Here is a 15,767-nt window from a genome sequence, read left to right on the forward strand (position 1 = left end):
CCAGCACAAAAACATCCTGTGGCGTTCTGCATTAGCATCGGATAGCCCCTGCGATATGCAACTTTTCAGGGAAGTCAAGAACCAATATACTCAGTTAGGAAAGCTAAGGGTAGCTTTTTCAAACAGAAATTTGCATCCTGGAGCACTCATTTTTTGATCCTCATTTTTTGATCCTGGAGCACTCACTGTTTTGTCCCAAACAGTTTTGGGACACTGTAAAGTCCATGGAGAATAAGAGCACCTCCTCCCAGCTGCCCACTGCACTGAGGATAGGAAACACTGTCACCACTGATAAATCTACGATAATCAATAATTTCAATAAGCATTTTTCTACGGCTGGCCATACTTTCCAGCTGGCTACCCCTACCTTGGCCAACATCTAAGCACCCCCTGCAGCAACTTGCCCAAGACCCCCCGCTTCTCCTTCACCCAAATCCAGACAGCTGATGTTCTGAAGGAGCTGCAAAATCTGGATCCCTACAAATCAGCTGGGCTAGACAATCTGGACCCTCTTTCTAAAATGATCTGCCGAAAATGTTGCAACCCCTATTACTAGCCTATTCAACCTCTCTTTCGTATTGTCTGAGATCCCCAAAGATTGGAAAGCTGCCGCGTTCATCCACCTCTTCAAAGGGGGAGACACTCTAGACCCAAACTGTTATAGACCTATATCCATCCTGCCCTGCCTTTCTAAAATCTTCGAAAGCCAAGTTAACAATCAGATCACCGACCATGTCGAATCCCACCCTCCCTTCTAGGCAATCTGGTTTCCGAGCTGGTCATGGGTGCACCACAGCCACGCTCAAGGTCCTAAACGATATCATAACCGCCATCGATAAAAACAAGTACTGTGCAGCCGTCTTCATCGACCTGGCCAAGGCTTTCGACTCTCTCAAACCAGGCATCCTGTCAATCGCCGCATTCTAATCGACAGACTCAATAGCCTTGGCTTCTCAAATGACTGCCTCGCCTGATTCACCAACTATTTCTCAGATAGAGTTCAGTGTGTCAAATCGGAGGGCCTGTTGCCCGGACCTCTGGGAGTCTCTATGGGGGTGCCACAGGGTTCAAATCTCGGGCTGACTCTTTTCTCTGTATATAGCAATGATGTCGCTCTTGCTGCTGGTGATTCTCTGATCCACCTCTACGCATACGACACCATTCTGTGCGACACCAAACCTCCAAATGAGCTTCAACGTCATACAACACTCCTTCTGTGGCCTCCAACTGCTTTTAAATGCTAGTAAAACTAAGTGCAAGCTCTTCAGCCGATTGCTGCCTGCACCTTCCCACCCAACTAGCATCACTACTATGGACGGTTCTGACCTAGAGTATGTGGACAACTACAAATACCTAGGTGCCTGGTTAGACTGTAAACTCTCCTTCCAGACTCACATTAAGCATCTCCAATCCAAAATTAAATCTAGAATTGGCTTCCTATTTCACAACAAAGCCTTCTTCACTCTTGCTGTCTAACATACCCTCCTAAAACTGACTATCCTACTGATCTTCGACTTCGGAGATGTCATTTACAAAATACCCCCAGCACTCTACTCAGCAAACTGGATGTAGTCTATCACAGTGCCATCCATTTTGTCACGAAAGCCCCATATACTACCCACCGCTGCGACCTGTATGCTCTCGTTGGCTGGCCCTCACTACATATCCGTCGCCAAATCCACTGGCTCCAGGTCATCTATAAGTCTTTGCTAGGTAAAGCCCCGCCTTATCTCAGGTCACTGGTCACCATAGCAACACTCACCCGTAGCAGGCGCTCCAGCAGGTATATTGCACTGGTCATCCCCAAAGCCAACACTACCTTTCCTTCCAGTTCTCTGCTGCCAATGACTGGAATGAATTGCAATAATCACTGAAGCTGGAGTCTTATATCTCCCTCTCTAATTTTAAGCATCAGCTGTTTCAGCAGCTTGCCGATCACTGTACCAGTACACAGCCAATCTGTAAATAGCACACCCGACTACCTCAACACTTACCGCGCGTTGGTCCACTCCTTCTTCATCAGACAAGCGTTACACATAGACATATTTTATATGTGCAGAAAGCCTGAATTCTTGTTAATCTAACTGCATTGTCCAATTTACAGTAGCTATTACAGTAGCTAAAAAATATCCTTTGCTTGAGGATAGTGCACAATGACTAAACACATTTATCACAGCAACTGGTTTGATACAAAGGTTCTACAGCTGCAATATCGAGAGCATCCTGACCGGTTGCATCACTGACTGGTACAGCAATTACTCGGCCTCCGACCACAAGGCACTTCAGAGGGTAGTGCGTAGGGCACAGTACATCACTGGGGCAAAGCTGCCTGCCATCCAGGATCTCCACACTAGGCGGTGCCAGAGGAAGGCTCTGAAAATTGTCAAAGACCCCAGCCACCCCCGTCATAGACTGTTCTCGCTACTACCGCATGGCAAATGGTTACCCGGACTATCTGCATTGGGTGCATTGGGTGCATTGGGTGCACCCCCCCCCCCCAACCCCTCTTTTACACTGCTGCTTCTCTCTGTTTAACTTATATGCATAGTCACTTTAACTATACGTTCATGTACATACTACCTCAATTGGCCCGACCAACCAGCGCTCCCGCACTTTGGCTAACCGGGCTATCTGCATTGTGTCCCACCACCCGCCAACCCCTATTTTTACGCTACTGCTACTCTCTGTTCATCATATATGCATAGTCACTTTAACCATACCTACATGTACATTCTACCTCAATAAGCCTGACTAACCGGTGTCTGTATATAGCCTTGCTACTCTTATTTTCAAATGTCTTTTACCTTTGTTTTATTTCTTTACTTACCTACACACACACACACCTTTTTTTTGCACTATTGGTTAGAGCCTGTAAGTAAGCATTTCACTGTAAGGTCTACCTACACCTGTTGTATTCGGCGCACATGACAAATAAAATTTGATTTGATTAACCTCTGAAGGTAAATAATGTACTGACATTCAGTAATCTTGCTCTGATTTGTCATCCTGAGGGTCCCAGAGATTAAATGTAGCATAGTTTTGTTTGATAAAATAAATGTTTTACTCAAATGTAGGAACTGGGGTCTACAGTTTGACCCCACTTCTGTCTCTGGCTCCACACCTACCCCGTCTGGCCATCTAGATGTGTGAAGGTTAGTGTATTTTCTGTAGGGAAGCTAATAATCCATCATGTATTACATTTCTGGAAGTGTGTAACCTTAAATCTGTTATTACTATAACATTTTTGTATGTTCTCTATAGTTATGTACTCGAAAATGTATAAATTGACCAATTTTGCACATTTGAGCAAACTCCTGGCAAACTTTAATATGCATAATATTGTGTCATGATGTAATTCTTCACTGAATTGGTCTGAAACTTTGCACACGCACTGCTGCCATCTTGTGGACAACATCAAAATTACATCTATAATTCTATCTAAATGTATGGTCTTTCTCTTGCATTTCAAAGATGATTTTTTAAAAAATAGAAAACTCATTTTTTTTTTTTTTTTTTTTTGTATTATCTTTTACCAGATCTAATGTGTAATATTCTCCTACATTAATTTCCCATTTCCACAAACTTCAACGTGTTTCCTTTCAAATGGTATCAAGAATATGCTTATCCTTGCTTCAGGTCCTGAGCTTCAGGCAGTTACATTTGGGTATGTCATTTTAGGCGGAAATTGAAAAAAAAGGTGTTCAATCAAAATAAACCACGAGGCTAATCTACTAATTCCAGACCATGGAAAGTAGCCTGCCACTCTCTCTTTGTGTTGGGCTGTTAGGCTGCTTGCTATCAGTTCCGGATCATGGAGAGCACCACTGCCAATGGATTTCTCCCTCTTTCTCCGTGTTGGGCTACTAGCTAACTAGTTAAATAACATAGAGCCAGGAATATTGAAGGTAACAAAGTAGAGTGTAATTACATTACAGTTTATCTACTAATAGGTAGCCTAACAGGGGATGTCCTCTGGATTTTGTCCGGAATGCGTAGCCTATTTTAACTTTGATGTTTAGACTATAGAAGCAGCCTGCTAAGTAGGGCTAAATACATTTGTGATCTAGCTTACATCTTGTGAGATATGTCTTTGGGTTGTGTTGCACAACCAGTTGGGTCTGAATGAACAACCTGGACTCAGGGGTAAGCGTAACATAGTAAATGTAAATCCGGGATAAAAATCCACTCAAAACAAATAATTAAAGAGCAGCAGTAAAATAACAATAGCGGGACTATATACAGGGTGTACCAGTGCAAAGTAAACGTGCAGGGGCACCGGTTAGTCGAGGTAATTGAGGTAATATTGTTCCGGCTCTCGTTTGTGGAACGACCGGACCAAGGTGGTAGGCGTACATCATTCTTTTTATTGATGACACCAAAAGCAAAATAACAACGACAAAAACAAAAGCAAACAGTTCTGTAAGGCAAAATTAACTATACAGAAAACAAGATCCCACAAAACCCAAAAGGAAAATGACAAACTATATATGATCCCCAATCAGAGACAACAATAGACAGCTGCCTCTGATTGGGAACCATACTCAGCCAAAAACACAAAGAAATAGAAAACAGATTTTCCCACCCGAGTCACACCCTGACCTAACCAAACATAGCGGATCTCTAAGGTCAGGACGTGACAAATATATACATGTGGGTAGAGTTATTCAAGTGACTCATGATAACATGATAACTCTAATAACAGAGTAGCAGCAGCATAAAAGGGGGGGGGGCAATGCAAGTTGTCTGGGTAGCCATTTGATTAGATGTTCAGTAATCTATAGGCTAGGGGGTAGAAGCTGTTTAGAAGCCTCTTGGACCTAGACTTGGCGCTCCAGTACCGCTTGCCGTGCGGTAGCAGAGAGGATACTCCAATGTGTATGATATGTTATATTTCGTATGGTATACATTAATTTGTGGATGTCCTTCATCCATTTTGTATGATATGTTACGAAATACAAATCGTATAATATCTTACAAATTTGCAAAACATATGATATGTTACCAATTCCAATGTGTTTTCGCTAACGTTAGCTAAGTGGCTAGGTGGCTAATGCCAATGCTAACTAGGTGGCCAATGTTAGCATTAGCCACACAAATTACAACAAATTACCCTTCACTACAGGTTGTTCATAAGGCTAGGCTAGGGGTTAGTGCTTTGGTATACATTAGGGTTAGTTTAAAGGGTTAATATTAGGGTTAGGTGCTATAGCTAAAAAGTAGTACGTAGTTGCAAAGTTTCTAATTAGCTAAACTGCTAAAGTTGTCTAGCTAGGTTTTCATGTGAATATTTTAAAATCCACACAAAGAAAATATACGCATTTTCCCACGCAATAGACTTCAGTGCGTGATGACGTAGTGCACACAAAATGTATTTTTTGCTTAAGTTTTCATGTACTGAATAAAAATCTAATGTTCAATGTGTTTCCATCTGATTTTCAAATCTACCAATAGTTTTGTCAACAAAAACTGTTGTGTTGAATAGCAACAGACATACTCTGGTCTTGGCACATGCGTTCTAGCCAACAGCTTGCAGATACAGTGCAGGTAGACTGTGCTGGTAGGCTAGGCTAGTCTACATTATGAGATTATTATGGATAAGAGCAAGAATATTTATTTGTCAAACGGCAGTCAAGCATCGATCATCATGTCACCAGAATAAGACTCTCAATATTTACTGAAAAGGAGCATCAAGATCCCAGTGCACTTTCACCACCCTGTAGCCTAATAAACTGCATGGTTTCCCGATTCATGGTGGGAGGACCACAGACCATATCATCGTGTGACTCCAAGTTTACTTCAATATTTATTTTTTATTTATTTAACATTTATTTACGAGGCAAGTCAGTTAAGAACAAATTCTTATTTACAATGACGGCCCACCAAAAGGCCTACTGTGGGGACAGGGGCCTGGGATTAAAATAAATACAATATAAATATAGGACAAAACACACATCACAACAACAGAGACAACACAACACTACATAAAGAGAGACCTAAGACAGCAACATAGCAAGGCAGCAACACATGACAACACAGCATGGTAGCAACACAACATAACAACAACATGGTAGCAACACAACATGGTAGCAGCACAAAACATGGTACAAACATTATTGGGCACAGACAACAGCACAAAGGGCAAGAAGGTAGACAACAATACATCACACAAAGCAGCCACAACTGTCAATAAGAGTGTCAATGATTGAGTCTTTGAGTGAAGAGATTGAGATAAAACTGTCCAGTTTGAGTGTTTGTTGCAACTTGTTCCAGTCGCTAGCTGCAGCGAACAGAAAAGAGGAGCGACCCAGGGATGTGTGTGCTTTGGGGACCTTGAACAGAATGTGACAGGCAGAACGGGTGTTGTATGTGGAGAATGAGGGCTGCAGTAGATATCTCAGATGGGGGGGAGTGAGGCCTAAGAAGATTTTATAAATAAGCATCAACCAGTGGGTCTTGTGACGGGTATACAAAGATGACCAGTTTACAGAGGAGTATAGAGTGCAGTGATGTGTCCTATAAGGAGCGTTGGTGGCTGGGGTGAAAGAGGAGTGATTACGACAGAGGAAACCAAGTCTAGATTTAACTGTAGCCTGCAGCTTTGATATATGCTGAGAGAAGGACAGTGCACCGTCTAGCCATAGTCCCAAGTACTTATATAAGGTGACTACCTCAAGTTCTAAACCCTCAGACGTAGTAATAACACCTGGGGGAAGAGGGGTATTATTCTTACCAAACCACATTACCTTTGTTTTGGAGGTGTTCAAAACAAGGTTTTATTTTTTAGACATTTTTTTATTTCACCAGTTGAGAACAAGTTCTCATTTACAACTGTGACCTGGCCAAGATAAAGCAAAGCAGTGCAACACAAACAACACAGAGTTACACATAAACAAACAAACAATCAATAGCACAAAAGAAAAGAAAAATAGAAAAATCTATGTACAGTGTGCGTAAATGTAGAAGAGTAGGGAGGTAGGCAATAAATAGGCCATAGAGGCAAAATAATTACAATTTAGCATTAATACTGGTGTGATAGATGTGCAGATGATGATGTGCAAGTAGAGATACTAGGGTGCCAAAGAGCAAGAGGGTAAGTAATAATATGGGGATGAGGTAGTCGGGTGTGCTATTTACAGATTGGCTGTGTACAGGTACAGTGATCGGCAAGCTGCTCAGACAGCTGATTCTTAAAGTTAGAGAGGGAGATATAAGACTCCAGCTTCAGAGATTTTTGCAATTCATTCCCGTCACTGGCAGCAGAGTACTGGAAGGAAAGGTGGCCAAAGTAAGTGTTGGCTTTGGGGATGACCAGTGCAATCAAATCATATTAAATTTTATTTGTCACATACACATGGTTAGCAGATGTTAATGCGACTGTAGCAAAATGCTTGTGCTTCTAGTTCTGACAATGCAGTAATTTATTATGAATTTTTTTTAACCTTTATTTTACTAGGCAAGTCAGTTAAGAACAAATTCTTATTTTCAATGACGGCCTAGGAACAGTGGGTTAACTGCCTGTTGAGGGGCAGAATGACAGATTTGTACCTTGTCAGCTCGGGGATTTGAACTTGCAACCTTTCAGCTACTAGCCCAACGCTCTAACCACTAGGCTACCCTAACCAACGAGTAATCCAACCTAACAATTCCACAACTACTACCTTATACACACAAGTGTAAAGGGATAAAGAATATGTACATAAAGATATATGAATGAGTGATGGTACAGAACGGCATAGGCAAGATGAAGTAGATGGTATAGAGTACAGTATATACATATACATATGAGATGAGTAATGTAGGGTATGTAAACATTATATTAAGTGGTATTGTTTAAAGTGCCAGTGATACATTTTTTACATCAATTCCCATTATTAAAGTGGCTGGAGTTGAGTCAGTATGTTGGCAGCAGCCACTCAATGTTAGTGGTGGCTGTTTAACAGTCTGATGGCCTTGAGATAGAATCTGTTTTTCAGTCTCTCGGTCCCTGCTTTGATGCACCTTTCCTGACCTCGCCTTCTGGATGATACAGTGCCTTGCGAAAGTATTCGGGCCCCTTGAACTTTGCGACCGTTTGCCACATTTCAGGCTTCAAACATAAAGATATAAAACTGTATTTTTTTGTGAAGAATCAACAACAAGTGGGACACAATCATGAAGTGGAACGACATTTATTGGATATTTCAAACTTTTTTAACAAATCAAAAACTGAAAAATTGGGCGTGCAAAATGATTCAGCCCCCTTAAGTTAATACTTTGTAGCGCCACCTTTTGCTGTGATTACAGCTGTAAGTCGCTTGGGGTATGTCTCTATCAATTTTGCACATCGAGAGACTGAATTTTTTTCCCATTCCTCCTTGCAAAACAGCTCGAGCTCAGTGAGGTTGGATGGAGAGCATTTGTGAACAGCAGTTTTCAGTTCTTTCCACAGATTCTCGATTGGATTCAGGTCTGGACTTTGACTTGGCCATTCTAACACCTGGATATGTTTATTTTTGAACCATTCCATTGTAGATTTTGCTTTATGTTTTGGATCATTGTCTTGTTGGAAGACAAATCTCCGTCCCAGTCTCAGGTCTTTTGCAGACTCCATCAGGTTTTCTTCCAGAATGGTCCTGTATTTGGCTCCATCCATCTTCCCATCAATTTTAACCATCTTCCCTGTCCCTGCTGAAGAAAAGCAGGCCTAAACCATGATGCTGCCACCACCATGTTTGACAGTGGGGATGGAGTGTTCAGGGTGATGAGCTGTGTTGCTTTTACGCCAAACATAACGTTTTGCATTGTTGCCAAAAAGTTCGATTTTGGTTTCATCTGACCAGAGCACCTTCTTCCACATGTTTGGTGTGTCTCCCAGGTGGCTTGTGGCAAACTTTAAATGACACTTTTTATGGATATCTTTAAGAAATGGCTTTCTTCTTGCCACTCTTCCATAAAGGCCAGATTTGTGCAATATACGACTGATTGTTGTCCTATGGACAGAGTCTCCCACCTCAGCTGTAGATCTCTGCAGTTCATCCAGAGTGATCATGGGCCTCTTGGCTGCATCTCTGATCAGTCTTCTCCTTGTATGAGCTGAAAGTTTAGAGGGACGGCCAGGTCATGGTAGATTTGCAGTGGTCTGATACTCCTTCCATTTCAATATTATCGCTTGCACAGTGCTCCTTGGGATGTTTAAAGCTTGGGAAATCTTTTTGTATCCAAATCCGGCTTTAAACTTATTCACAACAGTATCTCGGACCTGCCTGGTGTGTTCCTTGTTCTTCATGATGCTCTCTGCGCTTTTAACGGACCTCTGAGACTATCACAGTGCAGGTGCATTTATACGGAGACTTGATTACACACAGGTGGATTGTATTTATCATCATTAGTCATTTAGGTCAACATTGGATCATTCAGAGATCCTCACTGAACTTCTGGAGAGAGTTTGCTGCACTGAAAGTAAAGGGGCTGAATAATTTTGCACGCCCAATTTTTCAGTTTTTGATTTGTTAAAAAAGTTTGAAATATCCAATAAATGTCGTTCCACTTCATGATTGTGTCCCACTTGTTGTTGATTCTTCACAAAAAAATACAGTTTTATATCTTTATGTTTGAAGCCTGAAATGTGGCAAAAGGTCGCAAAGTTCAAGGGGGCCGAATACTTTCGCAAGGCACTGTAGCGGGGTGAACAGGCAGTGGCTCGGGTGGTTGTTGTCCTTGATGATCTTTATGGCTTTCCTGTGACATTGGGTGGTGTAGGTCTCCTGGAGGGCAGATAGTTTGCCCCCAGTGATGTGTTGTGCAGACCTCACTACCCTCTGGAGAGCCTTACGGTTGTGGGCGGAGCAGTTGCCGTACCAGGCGGTGATCCAGCCCGACAGGATGCTCTCGATCGTGCATCTGTAGAAGTTTGTGAGTGCTTTTGGTGACAAGCCGAATTTCTTCAGCCACCTGAGGTTGAAGAGGCGCTGCTGCGCCTTCTTCACAATGCTGTCTGTGTGGGTGGACCAATTCAGTTTGTCCGTGATGTGTACGCTGAGGAGCTTAACTTACTACCCTCTCCACTACTGTCCCCGTCGATGTGGATAGGGGGGTCCCTCTGCTGTTTCCTGAAGTCCACAATCATCTCCTTTGTTTGTTGACGTTGAGTGTGAGGTTATTTTCCTGACACCACACTCCAAGGGCCCTCATCTCCTCCCTGTAGGCCATCTCGTCGTTGTTGGTAATCAAGCCTACCACTGTAGTGTCATCCGCAAACTTGATGATTGAGTTGGAGGCGTGCATGGCCACGCAGTCGTGGGTGAACATGGAGTACAGGAGAGGGTTCAGAGCGCACCCTTGTGGGGCCCCAGTGTTGAGGATCAGCGGGGTGGAGATGTTGTTACCTTCCCTCACCACCTGGGGTTGGCCCGTCAGGAAGTCCAGTACCCAGTTGCACAGGGCGGGGTCAAGACCCAGGGTACTATGGAGGGTACAACGGTGTTAAATGCTGAGCTGTAGTCGATGAACAGCATTCTCACATAGGTTTTCCTCTTGTCCAGATGGGTTAGGGCAGTGTGGTTGCGATTGCGTCGTCTGTGGACCTATTGGGGTGGTAAGCAAATTCGAGTGGGTCTAGGGTGTCAGGTAGGGTGGAGGTGATATGGTCCTTCACTAGTCTCTCAAAGCACTTCATGATGACGTAAGTGAGTGCTACGGGGCGGTAGTCATTTAGCTCAGTTACCTTAGCTTTCTTGGGAACAGGAACAATGGTGGCCCTCTTGAAGCATGTGGGAACAGCAGACTGGGATAAGGATTGATTGAATATGTCTGTAAACACACCAGCCAGCTGGTCTGCGCATGTTCTGAGGACGCGGCTGGGAATGCCATCTGGGCCTGCAGCCTTGCGAGGGTTAACACGTTTAAATGTTTTACTCACGTCAGCTGCAGTGAAGGAGAGTCCGCAGGTTTTGGTAGCGGCCGTGTTAGTGGCACTGTATTGTCCTCAAAGCGGGCAAAAAAGTTATTTAGTCTGTCTGGGAGCAAGACATCCTGGTCTGCGACAGGGCTGGTTTTCTTCATGTAATCCATGATTGACTGTAGACCCTGCCACATACCTCTTGTATCTGGGCCATTGAATTGCGACTCTACTTTGTCTCTATACTGACACTTAGCTTGTTTGATTGCCTTGCGGAGGGAATAGCTACACTGTTTGTATTCGGTCATGTTTCCGGTCACCTTGCCCTGGTTAAAAGCAGTGATTCATGCTTTCAGTTTCGCGCGAATGCTGCCATCAATCCACGGTTTCTGGTTTGGGAATGTTTTAATCGTGGGTGGGTACGACATCGTCAATGCACTTTCTAATGAACTCGCTCATCGAATCAGCGTATTCGTCAATGTTGTTGTTGGACGCAATGCGGAACATATCCCAATCCACGTGATCGAAGCAGTTTTGAAGCGTGGAATCAAATTGGTCGGACCAGTGTTGAACAGACCTAGGCGTGGGAGCTTCTTGTTTTAGTCTGTCTGTAGGCTGGAAGCAACCAAATGGAGTTGTGGTCAGCTTTTCCGAAAGGAGGGTGGGGGAGGGTCTTATATGCGTCGCGGAAGTTAGAATAACAATGATCCAGGGTTTTACCAGCCCTGGTTGCGCAATCGATATGCTTGTTTTCAGATTAGCCTTGTTAAAATCCCCAGGTACAATGAATGCAGCCTCAGGATATGTGGTTTCCAGTTTACATAGAGTCAAATAAAGTTAGTTCAGGGCCATCGATGTGTCTGCTTGGGGAGGAATATATACGGCTGTGATTATAATCGAAGAGAATTCCCTTGGTAGATAATGCGGTCGACATTTGATTGTGAGGAATTCTAAGTCAGGTGAACAGAAGGACTTGAGTTCCTGTATGTTGTTATGATCACACCACGTCTCATTAATCATAAGGCATAACCCCCCGCCCCTCTTCTTACCAGAAAGATGCTTGTTTCTGTCGGCACAATGAGTGAAGAAACCAGCTGGCTGCACTGACTCCGTTAGCGTCTCTCGAGTGAGCCATGTTTCCGTGAAACAAAGAACGTTACAGTCTCTGATGTCTCTCTGGAATGCTACCCGTGCTCGGATTTCGTCAACCTTGTTGTCAAGAGACTGGACATTGGCAAGTAATATGCTAGGGAGTGATGTGTGCCCGTCTCCGGAGCCTGACCAGAAGACCGCCTCGTTTGCCCCTTTTACGGTGTTGTTGTTTAGGGACGCCGGTTGGGATCCGATCCATTGTCCTGGATGGAAGGCAAAACACAGGATCCGCTTCGGGAGAGTCATATTCCTGGTCGTAATTATGGTGAGTTGACATTGCCCTTATATTCAGTAGTTCCTCCCGACTGTATGTAATGAAACCTAAGATTACCTGGAGTACCAATGTAAGAAATAACACGTAAAAAAACAAAATACTGCATAGTTTCCTAGGAACGCAAAGCTGGAGCGCGTGCTATGGGTGGGTGTTGCTATGGTGACCAGTGAGCTGAGATAAGGCGGGGCTTTACCTAGCAAAGACTTATAGATGACCTGGAGCCAGTGGGTTTGGCAACGGATATGTTGTGTGGGCCAGCCAACGAGAGCATACAGGTCGCAGTGGTGGGTAGTAAGTATATGGGGCTTTGGTGACAAAACAGATGGCACTGTGATAGACTACATCCAGTTTGCTGAGTAGAGTGTTGGGGGGTATTTTGTAAATGACATAGTCGAAGTCAAAGATCAGTAGGACAGTCAGTTTTACGAGGGTATGTTTGGTGGCATGAGTGAAGGAGGCTTTGTTGCGAAATAGGAAGCCAATTCTAGATTTAATTTTGGATTGGAGATGCTTAATGTGAGTCTGGAAGGAGAGTTTACAGTCTAACCAGACACCTAGGCATTTTTAGTTGTCCACATATTCTAGGTCAGAACTGTCCAGAGTAGTGATGCTAGTTGGGCGGGAGGGTGCGGGCAAAAATCGGTTGAAGAGCATGCACTTAGTTTTACTAGCATTTAAAAGTAGTTGGAGGCCACGGAAGGAGTGTTGTATGGCGTTGAAGCTCGTTTGGAGGTTTGTTAGCACAGTGTCCAAAGAAGGGCCAGATGTACACATAATGGTGTCGTCTGCTTAGAGGTGGATCAGAGAACCACCAGCAGCAAGAGCGACATCATTGATGTATACAGAGAAAAGAGTCGGCCCGAGATTTGAACCCTGTGGCACCCCCATAGAGACTGCCAGAGGGCCAGACAACCAGGTGAGGCAGTCATTTGCGAAGACAAGGCTATTGAGTTCTGCCGATAACAATGTGGTGATTGACAGAGTCGAAAGCCTTGGCCAGGTCGATGAAGAAGGCTGCACAGTACTGTCTTTTATCGATGGCGGTTATGATATCCTTTAGGACCTTGAGCGTGGCTGAGGTCCTCCTATGACCAGTTCTGAATCCAGATGGCATAGTGGAGAAGGTACGGTGGGATTCGAAATGGTCGGTGATCTGTTTGTTAACTTGGCTTTCGAAGATTTTAGAAAGGCAGGGCAGGATGGATATAGGTCTATAACAGTTTGGGTCTAGAGGGGCTCCCCCTCTTCAGTGTCCCAAAACTGTTTGGAATTAGAGCTCCTGGAAGCAAATTTCTGTTTGAAAAGGCTAGCCTCAGCTTTCCTAACTGACTGAGTATATTGGTTCTTGACTTCCATGAAAAGTTGCATATTGCGGGGGCTATTCGATGCTAATGCAGAATGCCACAGGATGTTTTTCTGCTTGTCAAGGGCAGTCAAGTCTGGGGTGAAGCAAGGGCTATATCTGTTTTTAATTCTACATTGTTTTGAATGGGGCATGCTTATTTAAGATGGAGAGGAAAGCACTTTTGAAGAGCAACCAGGCATCCTCTACTGACGGGATGAGGTCAATATCCTTCCAGGATACCCGGGCCAGGTCAATTAGAAAGGCCTGCTCGCTGAAGTGTTTTAGCGAGCGTTTGACAGTGATGAGGGGTGGTCGTTTGAACGCGGACCCAGTACGCACGCAGGCACTGATCTCTGAGATCCTGGTTGAAGACAGCAGAGGTGTATTTAGAGGGCAGGTTGGTCAGGATGATATCTAAGAGGGTGCCCATGGTTACGGATTTAGGGTTGTACCTGGTAGGTTCCTTGATGATTTGTGTGAGATTGAGGGCATCTAACTTAGATTGTAGGACGGCTATTTCCCAGTTTAGGTCACCTAACAGTACGAACTTTGAAGGTAGATGGGGAGCGATCAATTCACATATGGTGTCCAGGGCACAACTGGGGGCCGAGTGGGGTCTATAATAACAAGCGGCAACGGTGAGAGACTTGTTTTTGGAAAGGTGGATTTTTAAAAGCAGAAGCTTGAATTGTTTGGGCACAGACCTGGATAGTATAACAGACCTCTGCAGGCTATATCTGCTGTTAAGGGTAGAGGGTAGAGAAAGCTTGTTGGTTAAGGTTAAGGGTAGAGAAAGCTTGTTGGACACTAAGAAAGCTTGTAGAGCATTTAACACAAAATCCGGGGAGGGGCCAGCTGAGTATAAGACTGTATCATCTGCATATAAATGGATGAGAGAGCTTCCTACTGCCTGAGCTATGTTGTTGATGTAAATTGAGAAGAGCGTGGGCCTAGAATTGAGCCTTGGGGTACTCCCTTGGTGACAGGCAGTGGCCGAGACAGCAGATTTTCTGACTTTATCCACTGCACTCTTTGAGAGAGGTAGTTAGCAAATTTGGCCAAAGACCCCTCAGAGACACTAATACTCCTTCGCCGGCCCACAAGAATGGAATGGTCTACCGTATAAAAAGCTTTGGTCAAGTCAATAATAATAGCAGCACAATATTGCTTAGAATCAAGGGCAATGGTGACATCATTGAGAACCTTTAAGGTTGCAGTGACACATCCATAACCTGAGCGGAAACCAGATTGCATACCTGAGACAATACTATAGACATCAAGAAAGCCAGTCAGTTGATTATTGACAAGTTTTTCCAAGACTTTTGATGGTTATATCAGTGTTTATGCATAAAGGTGTTTCCACCACCATTTGTTGTATAATTAATTTTACCAACACACAAAGATCCCACCATGTCAAAAGAACAAATTATAAATCGGCATTTACAGTATGACTTTACTCACATCAAAACTGTCGATGGAAACATGGTTTGAGATGAGATTCGAACTTGCAATCTTTGTGTTGCTAGAAGTTCGCGTTTTTGCCTTGAAGAACCACAGAACATGCCGATTGACACGTGTTTTTATGTTGCTCATTAGAAAAACGAGATTCAAGTCTTGGAGGTGTGTATCTTGACCGATTCCTGGTTTGGTTAATTATGTTTGTCCCCCATGAGAAGTTGAAGCCTATTTCATTTCCTCAAAATCTCCGAAATGAATCAAAGATCATTTAAGAAATCTGTAATTAATTTCGACTTTTTTGCCAAGTATGTTTTAGTTGTTCCGTTTCACATCTAACTAAGGTGTTTGGTGCCGTATTTATCAAGTAAAAAAATGTGCGACGCGTTGTCTTATGTAAACAGTTGGAGCTACTGGGTAGGTCTGTCTCACTGTCTGTGTTATTGGATAGAGAGTAATGACCGCAGTCGTTCACCCCCTTAGTGGGCAAATGGACATCACCAATCAAAACCCAACCTTCATTTATTTACCCGTTGTAATGCGGGTAAATAAAAAAAAGCAGTCGTTTTTTAAAGGCTGGTACAAAAAGCGCATAAGGTGCAATCTTGTATCACACAGTGCCAGCCAATGAGAAGTTGGCCGCAATCAGGAATTCAGCAAAGCGA

This window comes from Oncorhynchus tshawytscha, linkage group LG16, assembly GCF_018296145.1.
Source record: "Oncorhynchus tshawytscha isolate Ot180627B linkage group LG16, Otsh_v2.0, whole genome shotgun sequence".
Classification (NCBI taxonomy): Eukaryota; Metazoa; Chordata; class Actinopteri; order Salmoniformes; family Salmonidae; genus Oncorhynchus; species Oncorhynchus tshawytscha.